Here is a 21172-nt window from a genome sequence, read left to right as displayed (position 1 = left end):
CCTCTTCCTCTAAAATTGCATTTATTTCTCATATTTCAGGAAGAAAGGATCAGAGTATTATCATTGGCATAAATCTGGAAAGAATTATATTTATTTAAGTAATGTTTGATCTTGTTGATATGTTTCAAAATACATGGGAAAGAGAATTTGAAAACTTAGACTGGCTCTTCAATTTCCAAATGTAGGCTAGAATTAAAGAATTAGGATTAGAATGTAGAAAGACTTCCATAAATTTCTCCGAAACCCTTTTAATAGGAATATTTACAGCTACCGAAGGAGGAGGGGATAAAGGAAGTAATTTATGAGGTAGACTGGGGAGATGTGGACAACACACATAAATCAAAATATGACTCAAACTAGGTTGTTCTCTCCACTTGGAGGCATTTGCTGGCCCAAGTGAGAAGCAGAAATGTGTAAAGGGAGTACTAAAAATCACATCCTAATTAACAGGTATAATATATACACCGATGACAAGATTGAAAACAATGCAGAGAGCTTGAGACAATATCCTAGGATCAGAAGAAAGAGCTTCCATAGTGAGGGTTTCTTAAAAGACAGATCCCCAGGGGTGAGGCAGATGTTTGCCAGGGTAGTCTGCAGGAAACCACAGAAGCAAAAACAGATATAAAACAACGGATGTCGGAAAACTTGAGTTATTCCAATTAGACAGTTATCTTGGCACCAGAGTGGAGCCTGGGACCAGACACAGAACAGGTGGGAGATCCAAGTGGGCTGGTTGGTTGGACTGTGGGCTAAAGTCATGAGCAATAGGGTTTGGTTCTGATTTACACATCAATTAAAATTACAATTAGACTATGGTTGACCCTATTCCAGATCTGTTTCCAGGCAGATCTTGGAGACTCCTATTAAAAAAAAAAAAAAAGAAAATTGCCCCTTTTCCCTCAAGGACATATCCCTAACTTGGCTTTTGATCTCTGCCCTAACTTTCTACTCCCTCAGACTTTGTGGTATCAGAACTTGGCTTTGTCCCTTGGTTTTGTTCCTTTGCCTTTCCCTAATTTGCATTTGGCTGGTCAATTGCAGCCTGTTTCCTGGCTCAGAGTTCCTAGAGAGTGCTTTCTCTTTCTCCTAGACTCCAAGCCAAGAAGCTGAAACCCTGAGGTGTTAAACACATCTGTGCTGAGATCTAGCACTGGATACCATGGGCCCATTCAGCCTCTTCTTTAAGAAAAAGACTAATGATGGATTTCCTAACTTTGGTAGCATTAGCTCTGTTAAAGACTGAATCTGACGTGTAAAGATATCAGCTAAACACCAAGCAGAACTTTAAACACTCAGGGATGAGTGTTTTTTTTCCTACAAAAGCCTTACATGCATTATCTCATTTAACTCTCAAAACTGTCACAAGCAGTTATGGAATGTGTTTTGCCGGTATGGGGATTAGCTCTAAAGAGATTAAAACTGGATACCTAGAGAATATGTTCCACCTGGGAGAATCCTAAGTAAAAGCAATTTCCAGTAAAAAAAATAAAAATTAAAATTGAATACATCACCTTGGTTCAAGCAAAACTCATCTGCTGGTCAAATCTTATACATGACATTGCCATTCTCTTCCTTAAACTAGTAAAGTCAGATACCTATTTATAAACCAACTGCCACTGATGCAATGCCTGTTCTTAATCATCCTAAATTAAGTAGCCAAACTTTAACTCAATAACCATGGACTCTACTTCCCTTTTCTGGCTTCCTCTTCAGGTGTGCTGGAGAACAGGCTTCAATTAGCTTGAGAACAGCTTACTTCTCAAGCACAGTTTCATTGCATTTTGAGACCTCTGTTCTTCATTCTGTCCCATATTCCACCTACTCCAAGGTGGAGAATAGAGGAGATGTGATAATTAATAGATTAGGGCACATGAGATCATGTCCGTGTCCTCACTAGTAACTTATTTCCTTGTTTTCCTGAATTCAGAGCAAAGGGACTAAGGAAAGAAACCTGGTATTCACGGAGAAGTAGAAAATAATTAGTATTTTATTGCTTCATATCACCTGGCTTTTGTAGCACCAACCTGTAGCTTCACAACCTGTGTGGGATAATTTTATTCCCATTTAGCGTCTTCAGTCATTTTCTAAGGGAATAGGATAGTGATATCACCATTTTACAGAAGAGAAACTGAGAATCAAAGAGGTTAATCATTGTTCTTAAGCACACAGCCCAGGAAGAAGTGGACAGGAGTTCAACTCAAGGCTACTGGGGCTAGAATCAATCTTCTTGGGATACACTGTACTACCTGACTCCCTACAGATTAGACCTAACCAGATGAGTGTAGTTCCTCAGTAAACCTTTTTTTTTTTCCCAGTGTAAGTAAAAGGACTTATTTTTCCCCCCACATTTGCCCAGCAATTTCATATCCTTTGAGAAAAAATGTAGTGAAACTTAGACTGTGACTACTTGATAGACACTATAGACACTATTTTCTCACCTTCCATTCACATTTCAAGTCTCAAATTTTAGACTGCATAAATATCACCTGGAAAGCTTGTGAAAAATGTAGATTCACCACTTGACCACACTTGGAGCTGAAGAAGTTGAAATGTACAGTACAGTCAGATATTAATGGAGCAACAGAAAATCTAGGTCTGCATTTTGATGCCAACCCTTTTTCTATGTGGACAGTCAATGTTTCCAAATTCCTAATCAGATATATAGGCTATGTTGAATTCAGAGTACCCAGATTTCTCTTTTCAGCAGGACATTCTAAAATTTTGGAACTTTCTCTATTCAGCTGAATTCTTTTTTTTTTTTTTTCATGGGGAGGGGATACTAGGGATTTTATTCATGGTTACTCTATAAAAAGGCTATAAACTGGGATGAGATTTTGGGTCAGGGCTAGAGTGCTTGCCTAGCATGTATGTGTGAGACACCTGGTTTGATTCTCAGCACCACATATAAATAAATAAAATAAAGGTCCATCAACAACCAAAATTTATATATATATATATATAAATTTATATATATATATAAGCTATAATCTCATCCTTTATATTTTTCATTTTGAAATACTGTCTTTATAAGTTTCCCAGACTGCCTTCGAACTTGCTATCCTCCTGCCTCGATAGGATTGCAGGTATATGCCATCATGCCTGGCTCAGCTGAATTTTTCTGTTAATTTATATAACAGCAAATTAAGTTTGTGACATTCTTAAATGTTTCAGAATGGACACAAATAACAATTGTTGGAAAAGTTAAAAATATGAGCCAAATTTTGTCTTTAATTAATTTTTGTAGAAATATACAAGATCACATCAAGTTAGCATATATAATTACTTAAATCCAGTTTTTAACAAAATTTCAAAACATGTCCAGTGGAGTCTTGTTCATCAAAGTACTCTCTGTCTTAATTTCTTATGCACAATAGAGTTTCTATAGAATTTTGTTGAATAAACTCATGAAAGTAATTGAACTAAATGTCTACGACTTTATTCCATTTTCTTCTTAACAAAATTTGGTGACTGTTTTCTTCGAATTTATTTTTATGCTAGTTAATGAATGTATTATATAAAACATTAGTTTATACCAGATGATTATACACCAATTTGCCTTTTTCATACCATATGACCTAAAATTAGTTTGCACAATTTCAAAAAATCTACCTATGTTTAAACAAGAAAAATTTGCTGGGCATGGCGGCAAGTGCCTGTAATCCCAGCAGTTTGGTAGGCTGAGGCAGGAGGATCCAGATTCAAAGCCAGCCTCAGCAACTTATCAAGACCCTAAACAACTTGGCAAGACCCTGTTTCTAAAAAATATGATAAAGGGCTGGAGATATAGCTCAGTGGTAAGCACCCCTGAATTCAATCCCTGGTACCAAAACAAAACAAGAAAATTTGGACATATGAATGTGTGTGCTTGTTGTAAATTCACATGTCTCTAAGAATAAGAAAAGGACATTCCCAGATTCTTTTAAGCAAATGAACCAAAATTGCAATAATTTTGTAACTTTTCAGAGATGATATTTTGTGAGACAATACTTACTTTAATGTACAAGATCTGATTTTGTTTTTCTTTCTGCTGGTTTCAGTGACCCATGAGATCCTATTCAAGACCACTCATTCTTTACGCCTCTCTGCTAGGATTTTCCTCTGTCAGAAATTCTTTCTTCTGAAATTTTAGGTCCTCCTTCTTTCTATCTACTTGTACATAGACTCCCTCTTTATCTGCTGTTCTCCATCTTAGCCAAGATTCTTGATGAAGAGGCATATAGACACTATTTTCTCACCTTCCATTCACATTTCAAGTAGTCACAGTCTAAATTTCACTACATCACTACTGACAAGTTCAGTAACTTGGGCAGTCATCATCCTGCTTGTCTGCTCTCTTACATTTGGCCCTTCTAACTGTTCCTGTCTTTGACATTTCACCTCTGTTGACCTTAAGAACATACCTTGACACTCAGGTCTTCTCCCACCTGTTTGATCTCTCTTCTCTGTTTTCTTCTTGCTCCTTTTCCTCCCTATCCACTAAGCCACACTATTTCCCAAGATGCTGTCCTTAATTTTTTTTCTCATTATGCTCTACACACTCCCTCTGGGTTATTTTATCCTAGTGACTCCCAAATATAGACCACTCAAACTTGGTTTCTCCCTCAAGCTTTATACATACTTGAACAGTGGACACTAGTTCTGTCCACATGGACGTCAATGGGTATCTCAGAACTGCTTATTTGAAAAAGATTCTGCCTTCTTTCTCATTACAGTCTGCTTTGCCTTACAGAATCATTTTTCCCCTGGAAACAGTATTACTATTAACCAAGCAGGCTAAATCTGCTGAAGAATGGATGGTGCCCATCTAAGAAAAATTTTTGATTTCTTGCTGATATATAATCAACCAATATTTGCATTGCCTTTGTGTCCTTGACATATCCCAGTACTGAAATTCTCTTCTCTATCTCCTTTGACATAACCTGGAGGTGAAAAATAAGAAATTACATTATACAGTGGCATGCCCTCCTTCCCCTACCCAGTACTTTAAAATCTCCCCTCTACTGTGAAAAATTTTCATGTTACCAGATCCCTACAAATCCTGTGGTAGAATTCCCTGCCCTCTACCTTGTGTTTCCTAAACTCTTTACCAACACCTATTTCCACAGATCTTGTTTACAGACTTATTTCCCTTTCTTATATGCTTTTTGAGGAAAGCAGGTCACATTTTATTCTCTCTCTTCCACAGACCACAAGACATTTACTACATGTTAATTAAATGAATGCACAAAATAATTTTGTTGAGAATTAAAGACTCAAATTTGAAATAAAGTGTAGAATTGTAATCAATGTTAAAACAAGTATCAGTGTATTTGATAATATTTGTTGAGCTTTTAGTGTGTGCCTTGAGTATTGAATATAGCTGCTAGACTACTAATGATTCATTTTATCTATTCAACCAGAACCACTGCCCAAACGATTTAGAAACAAATGCCAAGTCAAAAACAAAGCACATGGATACATAGAAAAGATGTTCTAATAAATTCTGTATGCAAAATATGTTCCTCAGAACATATTGGCCTCAATAAAATAATACCCAAATCTTTCCCCCAGAATCCAATTTATTTGATGCTAACACATATTTCTATGGATAGGTCCCCTTTTCACTTTATATTCTGACAAATGAAAAGATTTTACATTTTCTTAAAAATAAAATCTACATCATTTAAAGTCATTTGAATATAATTTAAGCAAAATATTTTTAATAAAGCTCAGCACTTTTAATGAATTGTTATTGTAAGAAATATTTATGGTATCAATTACATTATAAGCAATTCAACTTATCTAATAATTATAAGAAAAAAGAATCTATGGAGAATTTTTTTTAGCTCCACACAAGATGGGATAAGCACATCCCACTCTATTTCTTCTGCTCATTAAAGTTAAACTCTAGACAAAAATAAAAATGGCAATAGCAGAAGACTATAAAAAGGGAAAAAAAGAAAGCAGGGTAGATAGGGACTCATGATTAAGTGTTCTAGATTTGTTTGGTTTGGTTTGGTCCCTTACTCCATTCAAGGTGTTTATAAGCTATGGAAATTTATTTTTCACCAGTCTGGAAACTAGGAAGTCTAAGATCAGCATATTAGACTTATTACTTATTACATATTAGCATATTACCAGCATATTCGATGGCTGTTAAGGGCCCAGTATTTCTCATTAGATAGCACCTTTTTTGTTGTTGTTCTTCTGTAGTAGAAGTAATGAATGAGCTCCCTTGATTTTATTTTATAAGGGTACTAATCACACATGAGAAGTTTCTAGCCAAAGGAACAGAAAAAGGGCAATCCTGCAGAAAAGAACCATTTTGACTGCTCTACTCCAAAGGAATACCATACAAAGGTTGTCTGTGCTGCTTTCCCCATCCATTAGACTTGCAGTTACAGTCTCTGGATGAAGCCAATCAATCATCCCTGCTTTCCACTAATAGAGTGGGTGTCTTTATCTTTCCCTACTTGAAGCTATGGCCTCAGAGGATATAAGATGATGCCTAATTGTTCATCCATAATTACATTAAACATAAAGCATCTAAACATATAATTAAAAGACAGAGATTAGCAGAATGGAAATAAAATCACATCTCAACTGTATGTTGTTTACAAGAAAATCAAATATAACTGTAAATTAAAATAAAAGAATGGAAATAGATATGCTTTCAAATAGTAAACAAAATAAAGCTGTAGTGACAATTAATATTAGATAATATACACATCAGATCTAAGAAAATTACCAGGCAGAAAGAGGATCACTATAGAATTATAAAATGGTTAATTCACCAAGAATATGTAACAGTCATATATACGTCTGCCATAGCAATAGATTTTTAAAATACATGAAGCAAAACTGACAAAATTGAAAAGAAAAACAGATAAATCCAAAATACAGTGGCAGAGTTAAACACACCTCTTTTAGTAATTAATGGAACCACTAGAGATAAAAAAAATCATCAAATATGTAGAAGAACTGAACAATACCATAAATAAGAAGAACCTAACATATAGTTACTGAACACATTACCTTAAAATAGCATATTGCACATTGTTTTCAAACAAACTTGTATGATTCACAAAGTAGACAATATCATGGGTTATAAAACAAATCTTCACAAATTTTGCAAAGTTTATATCCTACCACATACTTTCTCTCAGCATAATGGAGTCCAGTTAAATATAAAAATCTAAAAATAACAAGGAAATTTCTGTGCACTTTGAAATTAGACCACATACCAATAAATAACCCATGGTTAAAGAGAACATTTCATGTGAAATTTTTTTTTTAAAAAATGAAACAAATATATTTTAAAATGCTCAGCTTCATAAACCACTATGAAATTGCAAATTGAAACAACAATGAGAGGCCACTGCACATCCATTGAACAGTGAAAATTAAAAAACAACAACAAAAACAACAACACTGATAACACCAAAAGCTGACAAGGATGAGAAGCAAAAGGAACTTTTATTCATGGCTGGAGTGCATGCAAATAGTCCAGCTGCTTTGGAAACATTCTTATAAAATTAAACATAATCTCACCATATGAGCCATCAATAGCCTTCTCCGGTATTTATACAAATTAGCAAATTAGTTGAAACCTTTTTTTTTCTTTTGTATCAATAGTGGGTATTGAGTCCAGCACCCAAATTAGTTGAAAATGTATGTACTTATATGCTGCTTACAAGAGCTTTGTTCATAATTGCCAAAACTTGTAAGTATATATATTTTCATATTTATAATATATATGGATTTCAGAAGTTAAAAGGGGAGGTAGGGATAAAAAGACAAAGCACAAAGGACTTTTAGACCAATGAAACTATTCTGCATGATCCCATGTTGTGGAGTATGCAAGTCATTAAAAAATAAAACAAAACCTTGAAATAAACTAAAATGGAAATATAACAAACATGTCAACATTTGTGAGAAACAGAAAAGCAGTGAGAGAAGGGAATTTATTGTACTAAATGCTTATATTAAATGAAGAAGAAAGGCCTTATCTCCATCATATAAGCTTCCACCTTAAAAACAAACAAACAAACAAATAAAAAAAATCAGAAAAAGAACAAATGAAACCAAGAGCAAGCAGGAGAACAAGAAATTTAAAACTAAGGTCAGAAATGAGCGAAACTGAAAACAGAAAAAGAAGAAAGAAAAGTTGGTGAAACTAAGAATTTGTTTTTTGGAAAGATCAACAAAGTAATTATTTCTAGAATAACTAATAAAGAAAAAAATGAGAGAAGATACAAATTATTAATAAAAAGGGGAATCATTATAGGCCCCACAGACATTAATAAATAAATAGGGGAATATAATGAACAACTCTGAACGTATTAATTTAACTTCTTGAATGAAAGTATTTTGTGGTCCTGAAAGCCACAAACTGGCAACTCCATTTCACAGACATTTAGAACAGATAGCAAATACATTTAGGACAAGTATGGCTTGAAGCAAATATTTATCTTTCTAGATTCTACCACTTCTTAGATCTAGACTTTTGACAAATTGTTTCTCAATATTAAACATGTGTGTGTGTTTGTATAGAAGATTTTGTTTTTAAAAGCGTATCTACGACTATTAATATATTTTTTATTATATGTCATCTTTTTAGTTGATCTTTGTAAGAGCATTCTTTGAAAAAATTACTTTGTGATTAACAGGTGCCATATCTGCTTGATCATACACTTTGTTCTATTTCAGATTCCTAAACTCAATGAAGGCAGTCATTATGTCACGTTTATTTGTAAATATAGATATTAACACAGAGTCCTGAATACACTAAAGAAAGAAGTTGATGAAGTAGAACTTTTTAATGTTCTTAATATGAATTATTTAATGTCTCCCATAGTCATTGTACAAATTCACATTTTTCTATAAAAGTTGACCAGTAACTGAGTTGGCTTAATCACTGGGCATTGTAAATATCTGGAAATTGTTCCTAATTTGATGAAAGAAAGGAACATTTCATTTTCTAAATATTTCTTTCATTAGCAATCACATTGAACTTATTTTCTTATGCTCTTTATACATTTATATTGTTTCTTTCATACAGGGCTTATTCATGTATTTTCACAAGGAGACATGATCAAATAATGTCAAAACATTAAGTACAAAATAAAAAGGCAAAATATGAGCAGAGAAATATTTACAGTATATTTGATGGCAGATATGTGTAAGTAATATAAAGTGTTTTTATCAATCAGTAAGAAAATGGTATACAGATTAATGGGAAAATATTAGCACAGGACAGAAACAGCTTATTTTCAAAAGAATGAATGAATTTTGTAAATGAACACACCTGAAATATTTGACAGGAAAATATTACTGCAAGAAGAGTTTCTCTTTGTGATATCATGCCTATGAACATTTAATTCGTTGTTTTTCTTTCTTTTGGGTTTCACCATTGTGAAATCAAATACTATATCTGCATTTGATTCTAATATTTTATGGGTTTTTTTGTACTTGACTCTTTAATCTGTCTGGAATTTATTTTTCTGTAACATATAAATTAGGGTGTGGGATTTTTAAATTATATGTTTAGAGCTTTTATTCTTATTTACAATGACCTTATTATTATCAGTGTGCTTTGCCATCAAATAGACAGTATGTAAATTAGAGCAGGTGTGTGGAAGTCAATGCTCTTTAAATTTATTTTAGCATCTGCACTGTAATCATAGACCTAAAGCACTTCACTTAGCTCTTATTTGTAAAAATTGGATAGAGCAGAACTCACCATAATAATGAATTAAATCATAGGGGCCCCATAAATTATCAGTACATTTTTAAGTCAGTAGAATTTAGTAACAATAGTAAGATCTAGGTCCTGAATATTTGGGTTCAAATCCAGCTTAATCATTATCAGCTGTGTGATCTTGGATAAGTTATTTACCTTCCCTGGGCCTCCATTTTTTTCATTTTTTTATATTCAAATCATATAACCTTTTTTCTTAGTTACTGAAAGCATTAATGTGCATGGACCTCATCTGTTCTCCATAGTAGAATGCTTATATTTGTGCTAATAGATAAAAGTAGATATTTTCTTATACCTTTAATTTGTATTTTATGACTAACAGATCAAGAATGCTTTGTTAAATTTATTGTTCAAGAAATATCCTTTCCTATTAATTATCTGTTACTATCATTTGCCCAATCTTCTATTGGATTACTCCTGTATTTATTGCTTCTTTGTTGTCATCTTCACTTTTAGACTTGGGGAATGTGGGAATGAGAAAACAAGTTCTCACTTCACTGTTAAGTTGTATGGGTGTGGAAATCATTTCTCTAATCCCAAAATAAAACACTTATTCGTATGATTTTATTTAAAAATGTTTTTATTAGCGCATTATAATTATGGACAATTTTGGATATTCATAAATGCATGTAACAAAATTTGCTCCATTTTAATCCCCATTCCTTCCCAGTTTCCCTCCATCCCACCCTACCCATGATCCTCTTCCCCATTCTACTGATTTTCCCTCTAATTACTTATTATTTTTTAAATTGATGCATTATACTTATATATAAAAGTGGAATTCTTTATTATATAATCATTGCACAGCTTTCTTTTCCACCCTCTCTTCCTTCCTCTTGACCCCTTTCCTCTACTCCACTTTCTCCCTTCCATTTTCATATCTTCACCTCTTTTTGCAAATTACTTTTCTTTCTAGCTTCCATGTATGAAAAAAAAAAATTCTACCTTTGACTCTCTGAATCTGACTTATTTCACTTACTATGATGATTTCCAGTTCCATCCATTCACCAAGAAATGTCCAAATGTCTCCTTAATGTCTGAGTAAAACTGCATTTTTTGTATAGACCACATTTCTTTATCCATTCATCTCTTGACAGGCTCCTAGGCTCAATTGCTTTGGTTTAAGCATTGATGTGCCTCTATCACTCTGGTATACTGATTTTAGTTCTTTTGAAAAAAATATGAAGGAGTAGGATAGCCATGTCTAAGCTGGTTTCAATCCTAGTCTTTTGGGGCATCTCCATACTACCTTCTACACTGGTTATACTAATTTGCAATGGCATCAAAAATGCATGTGTACCTTTTACCTACACCAACTGCAACAATTATAACTACTATTCCAAATCATATTCATGAGTAAAAATATGATAATTTTCCTTAAAAATTTTTTGAGGTTGGTTTATTTATAGTTTCATGAACTGAAAAGGTCAGGTCTATGCTTCCCAAGTCATAATGGGAACCGGTAGCATCTGCAGCACAGGGAGCCAGGTGGAAACAGTGCCAGGCACATCACTTGCTGAAACAGCTTCATTCTAACCAGATCCACAGATGTTTGACGTGTGGGTTGAGCAACACTAACAAAGATAATGCATCAAGATAAAAATCTCCGAGTAAGATGCCCCTATTTCTGGAAATCTACATTCACCTTTTCTATGTTGTAGGGATAGCAAATATTTTCTGAGTCTATGTTTTTTTTTTTTTTTTTTAAATTATCTTTGCCATACATTTGAAAACTCTTACATGGTCAAGAATGTTTATCTCATTCCTTATGAATTCTGGGAGTCTTGGCTTCCTTAGAAGCAGTTCACCCCTCTCAAAAGCCTATAAATATTTTTCTATATTTTCTTTTTAATATTTTCACTTAAAATCACACAACTTCTAAATATGATCAACAGTTTTTATAAGAAGCAAAACAAAATAAATTTTAAGAGCTCTGAATATGAAGTTAATTTATTATGCCTGATAGACTACTTTTTTATCTGCCTTGTCTTATCTCATGTTCACTGGATCATTGGAATGTATTTTCCAGATGCTTTCAAGGCCATTCCAGCCAAGAGTCAAAAGGCTTCTGAAGAATAACTGTTAAAATGAGGCAAAATATTTTAAATCAGCAGATCAATGAGCTAAATGTAGCATGATATTAGCAGGCTGGTCGCTCTGCTTTTTTTGGAATTAGGTATAAGGAAAATATGAGAATTTTATAGGCTTTCCAATAGTAACCAAAAATAATGTTGCATAAGCACAATTTGTGTTGCCAGAAATGAACAGAAGACCCATTGCTGTTCATTCACTCTTAGAAGTGAAAGAGAGTGTCATATTACCTGGGAGATTTGAGTCCTGATGCCTGAGAATTTATGCACCATAGAGGTCTGCAATAGGTCTGTCTTCAAAAACACTGTACAAATATTTAAGAGCTCAAATTCTGGGTTTGGACTGCCCGTGTTCAAATCTCAGCTTCACCACTTAATAATGTAAAATAGGCATTTAGGTTCATCTTCTGATTTGGCTTCATCATCTGCAAAGCTGAGGACGAAAATAGTTGCTACAACACAATGTGGTTAGAAGGATTAAATCGGTTAATATTTAAAAAGTACTCAGTTCATTATCTGACAAGAATTAATGTGCTCTAAAAGCTATTATTTAGTAGAGCTAACTATTTTTTAAACCACGTAGAGACAAAATAGTTATTTAACCTAAAGATGAGGGACATGGTTGGAAATTTCTCATATTAGAAATTAATAGAGTCAGATATTTTCCCCCTTGGGGCATGTTCAGGTGAAAATAAAAAGATATGGACATGATACCAGTTACCAAATTCTCTATCTCTCTTCCCAAAACACTCATCATTTACTTTAGGACTCTTTACCTTCCTTTTCAAACGATCTTCCCTATAAAAAATAGGAATACACAAGAACTTAACCTCTAATTAAATCCCTTGAACTTTGTTACATAACAAATTGGTTTGGGTATTCAAAGCGTATTCTCTTATTATATTGTACAGTCACCAATATGGTTTCAATAATAAAAACAAATGAGGGTTTCCTGTTAAAATGAGCATTACTTCTTTTATAATGAGGAGACATAGTCTTCTTTTGACTTTAACATTTTGTCTTGTTAACATCTCTATTTCCCCTCCTTTTACTCTATCGTAATAAAGCTTTTACTGGAAAAGGGGGGAAAAAAATCTAACAACAAAGAATCACTGCTCTTAAGGGAAGTAGGAGACAATGACTGCTGAGGATTTCAGACTGGACAGCATGTTTTATGTCCAGCTTCCTCCTGCTGCCATTTTATTGTTGCTGAGATAAATACTGCCTACCGACATCTTATGAAAGGACATAAGTAGCCACATAAATCTGGCTATGTCTACGTAATCCATCTCTGCATAGAGAAAAAGAAGAGTGTTCCAACAGCTGTGCAAATATTCTACCTTTACTATCATCACATTTTTTGTAGAATAGTAACAAATTTGAAAATAGTTTTGTGGCTATATTTAAAGTTTGAAATTGCACCCACTTTTGTTTCATTTCTCAGCAGTTACTGAGCAGATTGTTCCATTATTTCTCAAGGTATGAAGTAATTTCACTGAAAATTTTCAAAACACTTCATTGGCATGAGATAAAACTACACTTTGCTTACAACCAAACGAAGCAACATTTTTGCCATCAAAACCCATTATTACTTTCTTTTTGAAAACTGTGAAAAAAAATCAGCAAATGTATTTTCCCCTTTGAATATGAAACTTTTTCCTTAGGTATACATCTAATGTTTGCATCTGATTTTTCAAGCAGAACACTCCAATTGCAGTACCCAAACCAAGGGACGATGTAGATTATGTAATATCTTATCTCTGTGGCATAAGTATTACACACCCAAGCATAAAACAACAAGATGAAAATATTATGTGTGTTTCTCACAATGCCACTAATATGCAAATACTACATTGACATAGCTGGGGAGAAAAACATCATTGTTTTTAATACCTCAAATTTGATAGTTGTTTTCTCTGTGCTTTTGCACCATGAGCGTTTTTAAGAGACTTGGCAAAAAAAAATAAATTAATTAATTAAAAATATGTTTAGATTTAGATGGCTTTATACAATGAACCCTGGAGATTTTTCTAGGTACAGACAGCTTTGCTAAGAACAATGTTTTTATAGAACTCTCGTGCTTTTAGTTTTTTCTTTTTTTCCTTTGTCCAGGTTATTTTTTTTAACTATTTCTTTCCTTTTTTTTTTTTTTTTCCTGATTAGCTTATAGCTCTGTAGTTCCAGCTGTTTCATTCTGTAACTCTAAAACCCTATCGCTGGGGAGTTCTGTGTAATTGCCCATAATATGTACCACATTATCCATTTCAGGAACTGTGCTGAAAGACAGCAGCAATAAGGGGGTTTCTAAAGGCAGTCTGGCTTACACTAATGGACCTAACAGGAAGGAAATGCAATTTGAAAGAAGCTGATGCATATGTTCTATTGCCGAATATAATGTTTGATTTAATTATTAACTGTCAGTGATGGAGAGGCAGATCCTGTTCAGCTCTACTTAGAGTGCAATGCTTTGTATTCAAAGAAAATAAATGACAAAAGTTTTGTCTTTCAATCCATAACTTAACAAAAGAATAGATGTTTCTTTATACCAACAATCATAGTTTTGTGAATTACCTTTACTTTAGGTATAAATTGAGCAATTTTTTTTGAATCTTCATTTGGAGAACAAACCAATGAAAATTTCTTGCTAGTATTTTATTTTCCTTCCCCTCCTCATCTCTCCCTTCCTTCTTCCTTCTCTTCCTCTTCAGCCCCTCCCTTCCATCCTAACTATATCATACATGAAAGTGAATTTGAATTAAAAGTCAGAGTCCTGCGTTCAGTAACTTCTAAATCCTCTTGCAGTTGAGGGTTCTATCGTGCATTGACTGGCAGAAGACATTTCAGTGAAGAGGACTGAATGAAACGTGTAGCTCTTTGTCTTCCTCTTTTTCTCAGAATGAGTGATTTGGCACTCAGCTCCTGTCCATTTCTTTTAATTGGCATTTTGTGACTTCCAGTAATGCTCCGTCCTTGTTTTAAAAGTCCATAATTGTATGTGAAAGGTAGAGAGCAAGATGTAAAGAACAATTTCATTAGAGAGCAAACATATTCATTCCTCTTCTTAGTTACTTCAATCTTATGTTGATAGAAAATGACCTAATATACACAAAGAAATGGGTATCAGCCCACTGAATTTGCAAGGGAGCTCAGTGAAGGAAATACTCTGCTGGGTCAGTCATCTGGAAACAGTGGTTTAGTACTATGTGTAAACAGAATAATGGAGCTATGTAATTTTAGTTGTGCATTTTATAACTATCTGGTGAGATTATTATCTTTGACACTAGCCTAGGCAGATGCATAACTGAGGCTAAAATTAAACAATAGTGATGATATTTGGAGCTTGTCCAAAATGTTCTCTATTGTTTATGTAAGTGGCTCCAACAACATTATTTGATCCATAATTTCTCATTTTTTATTACACATATGTTCTTGCATATAACAGCACACAACATCAACTCAGTGGGAGGCATTTTTCTTTACGATTTCAAAAGGAATTGTTTATTTTTGTCATGAGGATAATAGAAAGCAATGAAGCTTCCTGGAAATACAATACCACAATTCAAATGTCTAATTGATTTAGACAGATTAAAGAAAAAAATATAAGGCAAATCTATATTTTTGTTCTCTCTAAGGCACAAATATCTTATTTGAGAGTTGCCATTCTTATTCTCGGGTAAGGGATTCACCACTTTAGTCATGAATGACTGGAATCTGGCTCGTGAGGAATTATTACCAAACTAATAGAGTTTAATTCTAATGTTCTTGATTCTGGGGAATTTAGAAGAATATAATTTATCCAAGGAAATGCCTAGGGAAAGCAGCTCTTGATGAACTTTAAAAAAGTTCAAAAGCTCACTTCCTAGAAGCATATCAATCACAAATAATAAATGCTACTGTTCAAATTCCATCATTTAAATCAGCTGGAAGATAGTCATTCTTTTATTTTTTTTCTCCCAGACTATCTAGTTAAGTAAGTTTAATAAATTCTCAAAGATGATTTTAAGGGAATCTAAGTCTTCCTATAATGGTCCTTTGTGGTGTTTTAGATAATCTGTCACTTACTGTAATTTAAAATAAATGACATATGTAAGCATTTTGGGCTTTACTCTTAGAGATGGGTTATTTTATAATTCTAGTTAGAAACTTAAATTTCAAATGATTCAAGCTTTAAATATTTTTGAATGTTCAAGGAAAAGTATACATTTGGACCATGGCCTGCCTGTCCTCTCCAACATTCAGAAATATTTATGTATGTTATCTGACTTAGCCTGTCAGCAAAGTGGGAGAATTGCTTCCTGTCTGGAATAGTTGCCCTTCCAATGCACACACAAGTGCTGACTAACCTCTCTGGAAAGCATCACATAAAACTGCTTAAAAATATAGATTATTTAAAATGGTGAGGAGAGTCTACCAAATGGGACTGAAGTCATTTCAGGGGTTACAGTTATATAACTTTGGGCTGATGAGAAGGATTTACCCAAACACTAAGATATCTGTTTATAAATACAAATATTTGACCGTGCAGGTGTATCTTCATTTTTAATATGATTCCTCCAGGCAGCAAAACAGGTGTTCTGGCTGCATGCTAATCAGGAAAAAGAATGTCTGAAATATGCATCTGCACACTGACATCTGGGCAGAGATTGTCCATACACACTCTCAAGTGCAGAGTCTTAGAAAAGGGGCCTCTTTTGCTTTACTTAGTACAGAGAGGCACACTTCGCATGTGGAAATACCCACATTCACCAGCCATTAGGGACTGCCACTTATGTGTGGCAGATGAGGTGGCTAGAATGCAGACACTGACTAACAAGCTGGCTGAGTTTAAGACAACTTGGTAAAAGTTTCTAGGTTGTATGGAAGAGTAAATTGTTCCCCAACAACAGGATTGGATCTTCAGGAAGGTAGGGGTCAGAGGTCATCAGAAGGAAAGCAGAGAGAGAGGTGATGTTTATGCAGAAGTTTCTTATTTTGGTTCCCTTCATTTCATTCTATTCGCTTCTTTTTATTTAATTCCTCCCTTTTTCCTCCTCAGGGACACCTCTGCTCTTTTCCTTTTTCTTAAAATAAGAACTGAATTTTAGTTGATGGGATTTGCAGAATACAAAATATGGTGAGTTGGATTAATTAGAATATTTCACAGAAACTTTGCTGCCTTCAGTTATTCTCTTGACAAAGATAAATGCAAATACTTACAGGACTGATAAACTCAAGTCACATTTTCTGGATACATTTCTATAGGTGCTAGACAAGTAAAGTAGCATAATAAAGAGAGAAACAACTGAAAAAAAATGAACAAATGGAAGATATGCTGCAAAATGTATTCACAGCTCCTGAAATGTGTTCAGTTCTGAATTTTTATTTGGTCCATCTGCCCTACCATATATTAACACCATAATTTGTCTCAAAGATATATATCCCTATTTTAAAATATTTAACATTAAAGTGAATTACCTTGGATTTTTATGTTTTGAGTGGGTATTTTGTGTCTACTTAAATTACAACCTAAAAATTACCCAGAGGAAGAAATAACTGCACCCTTTTGTCCATGAATATTGACTACATATTTGACTGGATATTACATTCTCCAACATTTATTCATCATCCAGAAAAGAAGCTCTGCAGGGAACAGATACAACTACAACCGTCTCTCCTTTATCAGAGGCCACAATTGCTCACTTTCTTCCCAAAGTCAACTCCAACTGGGCTCCCATTGGATTCAAATTCTTTTATCATCTCAGTGACTGACAAAATGAGGCACAGGACAGTAAAATCTACCATTTGCAAAATTTTTTCAAATCCATCCCTGATTTTTTCTCATCACCAGTTTTGTACACAATTCTGAGCACTGTGGGTTCTAGCTAGTGCAAATATTTCCTTTATTATAATAATACTGTGTTTTTAAATAAGAGAACATGAGATCTTAGAGAGACATTGTTCAAGATTTTGCAATTTTCCAAAGGTGCACTTTGTCAGCATCAATAGTAATAAATATTAGTAATACTAAATAATGAATAACAATGCAAGATGATATAAAAAGAAGCTCTCCTCTCTACCTCTGCCAGTGTTCTCATGCCTGGAAGGCAGCTCTGAACCAGGGTCACCTATGCACCCTTGGCCTCTATGTGTATTTCAAGGTCTCATTCAGGGAACACCAGGTCCAGAATTTTTCTCATCATAACCCAAACTGGAAATCGAATCAATTTATCCTTAATTTGAAGGTATTTGATCCATAAACCAAGATAGACAGAAAGAGAACAAACAAAAATCATTGCTTAAGTGAATTTCCAGCATCCAAGAGAGATATTTTAAATGTAAGAATTTAAAAAATAAAATAGAACCTGGCATATAGTAAGCTGAAATTACAAATAAGCTTTAAAATCCTCTTCTCAGAAGAAGAAGAAAAAAAGATGAAAATTTTTATTTTATTAATTTAATCCTGAAAAATTTGGAGGCGCAGGCAAATCCTTCCACCCCACTGTTTTCTCTTAGCTTCTCTCTCCACCGCCTTTTCCACATAAATTCCAAATTGCATTACAGTTGTATGACCCATGTAAATATCTTTAGATAAGTTTGTGGCAAGGAAGTCCTTTCCTGTGTCATTACCTTGTAAGGGGAGAGGCATCTGTCTTATTTGCCTGAAGACATAATTGGCATACCAAATATAAGGTATCTGCAAGTAGAATAATATCGATTGAGACTATTTTGCTTGTGAATAGAAATAAAATACAAAACTGACATGATTGGAGCTCAATTTTAACAAAATACAGTTTTGCACGAGGAGCTAAAGTAACTGTGGTAAAGTAATATTAAGCTCATTTGATATTTGTTATAAGGTTCCTAAAATACATTTTGTAAATGAACAAGTTCTGTGAAAAAAAAACCATGCATGGTATATATGCTTACTTATTTTAGCCCTCTCTATTCATATAAATTAATTTGGATAGAGAGAAGTTGAAATCAAATCATTTGCTTTGAAATAGCCAATTAGCTTTTGGCTGAATAACTTAACTGTCTTTCCCATCACCCTAAACTACTCTGCCTATTTTCTGTCAGCCAATAGCCAATTTAAGTGTGAGAGAAAGAGAGAGAGAGAGAGAGAGAGAGAGAGAGAGAGAGAGAGAGAGAGAGAGAGAGAGAGAGAGAGAGAGAGAGAGAGAGAGAGAGAGACCCTCCCACACACACACTGGGAGAAGTGTAAGAAAAAGAGAAAAACAATAAACATTCCAGAAATCCTGGGAGTCTATGGTATAAGAAAATTTGTGTTGTTTGGAGCTTCAAAGAAGGCAAAAGGAATAAATTAAAGAGTCTCAAAGAAAGGGGGAAATATCTCTGAGTAGTCCTTTATGCTTCTTGCGAGAGCAGAGCTTATCGAGCAAGTGACCTTTACGAGATTATTGTTTATGATCACTTGGCGTGTGCCAAGAGTAGCAGGAAAGAATATTCCAATTTATTTCAAAGGTTACATATCAAAATTGAATATGCAGTACAACTACATTATCATATGGTATAACTTTTACATAAGAAGTTGGAGCTGAATCACTACCATTGTTTCCCTTCAACTCAGTGTGTTTTGATTTCTGTTCTGCGAAACACATCCCTTCTGATTCTGAAAACGGAATCTAGTGCCGTGATGCAAATAAAGGGGGGAAATGTTGCTGTTTTTTGTTGTTTGCTGTTGTTTCTCCAACTGAGAAATTTGATTCAAGTATGAGAGATCTATGGAATTATTTTCTCAATGTATTCCATCCCCAAGTAATGAAATTTAATTTCAATTTTCACATTTTTTTTAAAACAAGCAATCACCATCATCCAGCCATGTGCAATGGTAGTTGAAATAAAAATACAATACAGTCGCATGGACAGCAGCAAAAGAAAATTCTGCTCCTGGGAGGGGGGCGCGGAAAGAAAATTGACCTACAGGGACATATTTCTTCCCCTGCCCTTTAAAGGCTTTTAGGGAGAGGCTACTGGGCATTTTTCTGTCTTCAATTTTCCTGTACATGCAACTTAATGTTTTAGTTCAATAAGTCTGCTTTTCCTCAACGTTATCACTTTGCACAGAGTGAAACATAAACCAGGAGAGCTTCCTTTCCTCTTTCCCTTCTCAATTGTCAAACTCAGCTGTCAGAGAAGCTCCAGTGCAGGGTTGCCCATAGCTAACCTCATTTCTTTCTTCAATTTAGCTACTTGGGAAAAGAGGTCTATTGTCTCATAGGGTAGAGAAACAGTTCCTAAAATCAGCAGATCAATCTGCAAATATGTGCTTAATATCTGATAGACCTGCAGCATACCTTGGCGTCAAAGTTCCACATTGAGACAATCACTTTATCTTAGGGGCAAGAAAAATAAACGGAGCAAGTATCTTCTTATTTTCTTTTCCTCTCTGCTCCTAAATCCAGTCAGGAGTTGCTGACATGGTAGAATGGTGTGGTCTGCACCTTACCAGGAGCAGCTAGAAAAGTCCTAGAACACAAAGCATCATTCCCCCACCCCCTCACCCCACCCCCCACCCCCCACCCCCCACCCCCCAGGAAACTGGGAATTTTAAATCAGGACTCTGTCTGCTTAAACCACAAATATATTTCAAGCTGGTAGCACAGAAGAGTCCAACACACCATCTTCTGGCATCAGAGCCCCTTTAAATAAGAGAATCTGAATAGCTCCTGCAGCTTTTGAAATGCCCTCTGATCTCCACCATCTCTAATGCCTGCTCTCACGTGTACTTCCATGGGTTCCCGCGGTAACTGACAACGTGACTCCCTGGGACTTCAAAGCCAAACTTCCCACTTTGTCTGGTGAAAGAGAATTTAAAGAACGACAACAATGAAGCAGGCATAACGACGGAAAATGAATCTTGAGGTAAGCAAACCTGAAAGACTTTTATGCAGAAATAGAAGGTGCATCAGCTTGAGAGAAAGTCCCAGGCAGACCCTCCAGCTGTGTGGCTCCTCCTACTCCCACTTATAAGTTTCAGAGGCCTATCCTTCAGCTTGCAGAGTGACACTGATCTACAAAGAGATGTATACCTTCATAGACCTTTTTCTCATTCTATAGGTGAAAAGCAAAAAAAAAAAAAAAAAAAAAAAAAAATGATTCCACTCTTCCCAGACAGTACTTAGGAACCATCAATTTATTTTTTTTCCTTCATTCATTCACTCACCTACTCAGGTTTTGTCAAGTATCACTTCAATACTAAAGACTTTCATCTAAAAGTATTTTATCTCATTTTTAAAACATTTTATTCCCATTTGCAGTCAAATGGGGCTCAAAGAAGTCAATTTCTTTATCCTAAATCAATCTCTCTCTCTCTCTCTTACACACACACACGAGAGAGAGA

Source organism: Callospermophilus lateralis, chromosome 7 (genome assembly GCF_048772815.1).
Source record: "Callospermophilus lateralis isolate mCalLat2 chromosome 7, mCalLat2.hap1, whole genome shotgun sequence".
NCBI classification, from domain to species: domain Eukaryota; kingdom Metazoa; phylum Chordata; class Mammalia; order Rodentia; family Sciuridae; genus Callospermophilus; species Callospermophilus lateralis.
Note: the sequence above shows the minus strand (reverse complement) of the source record.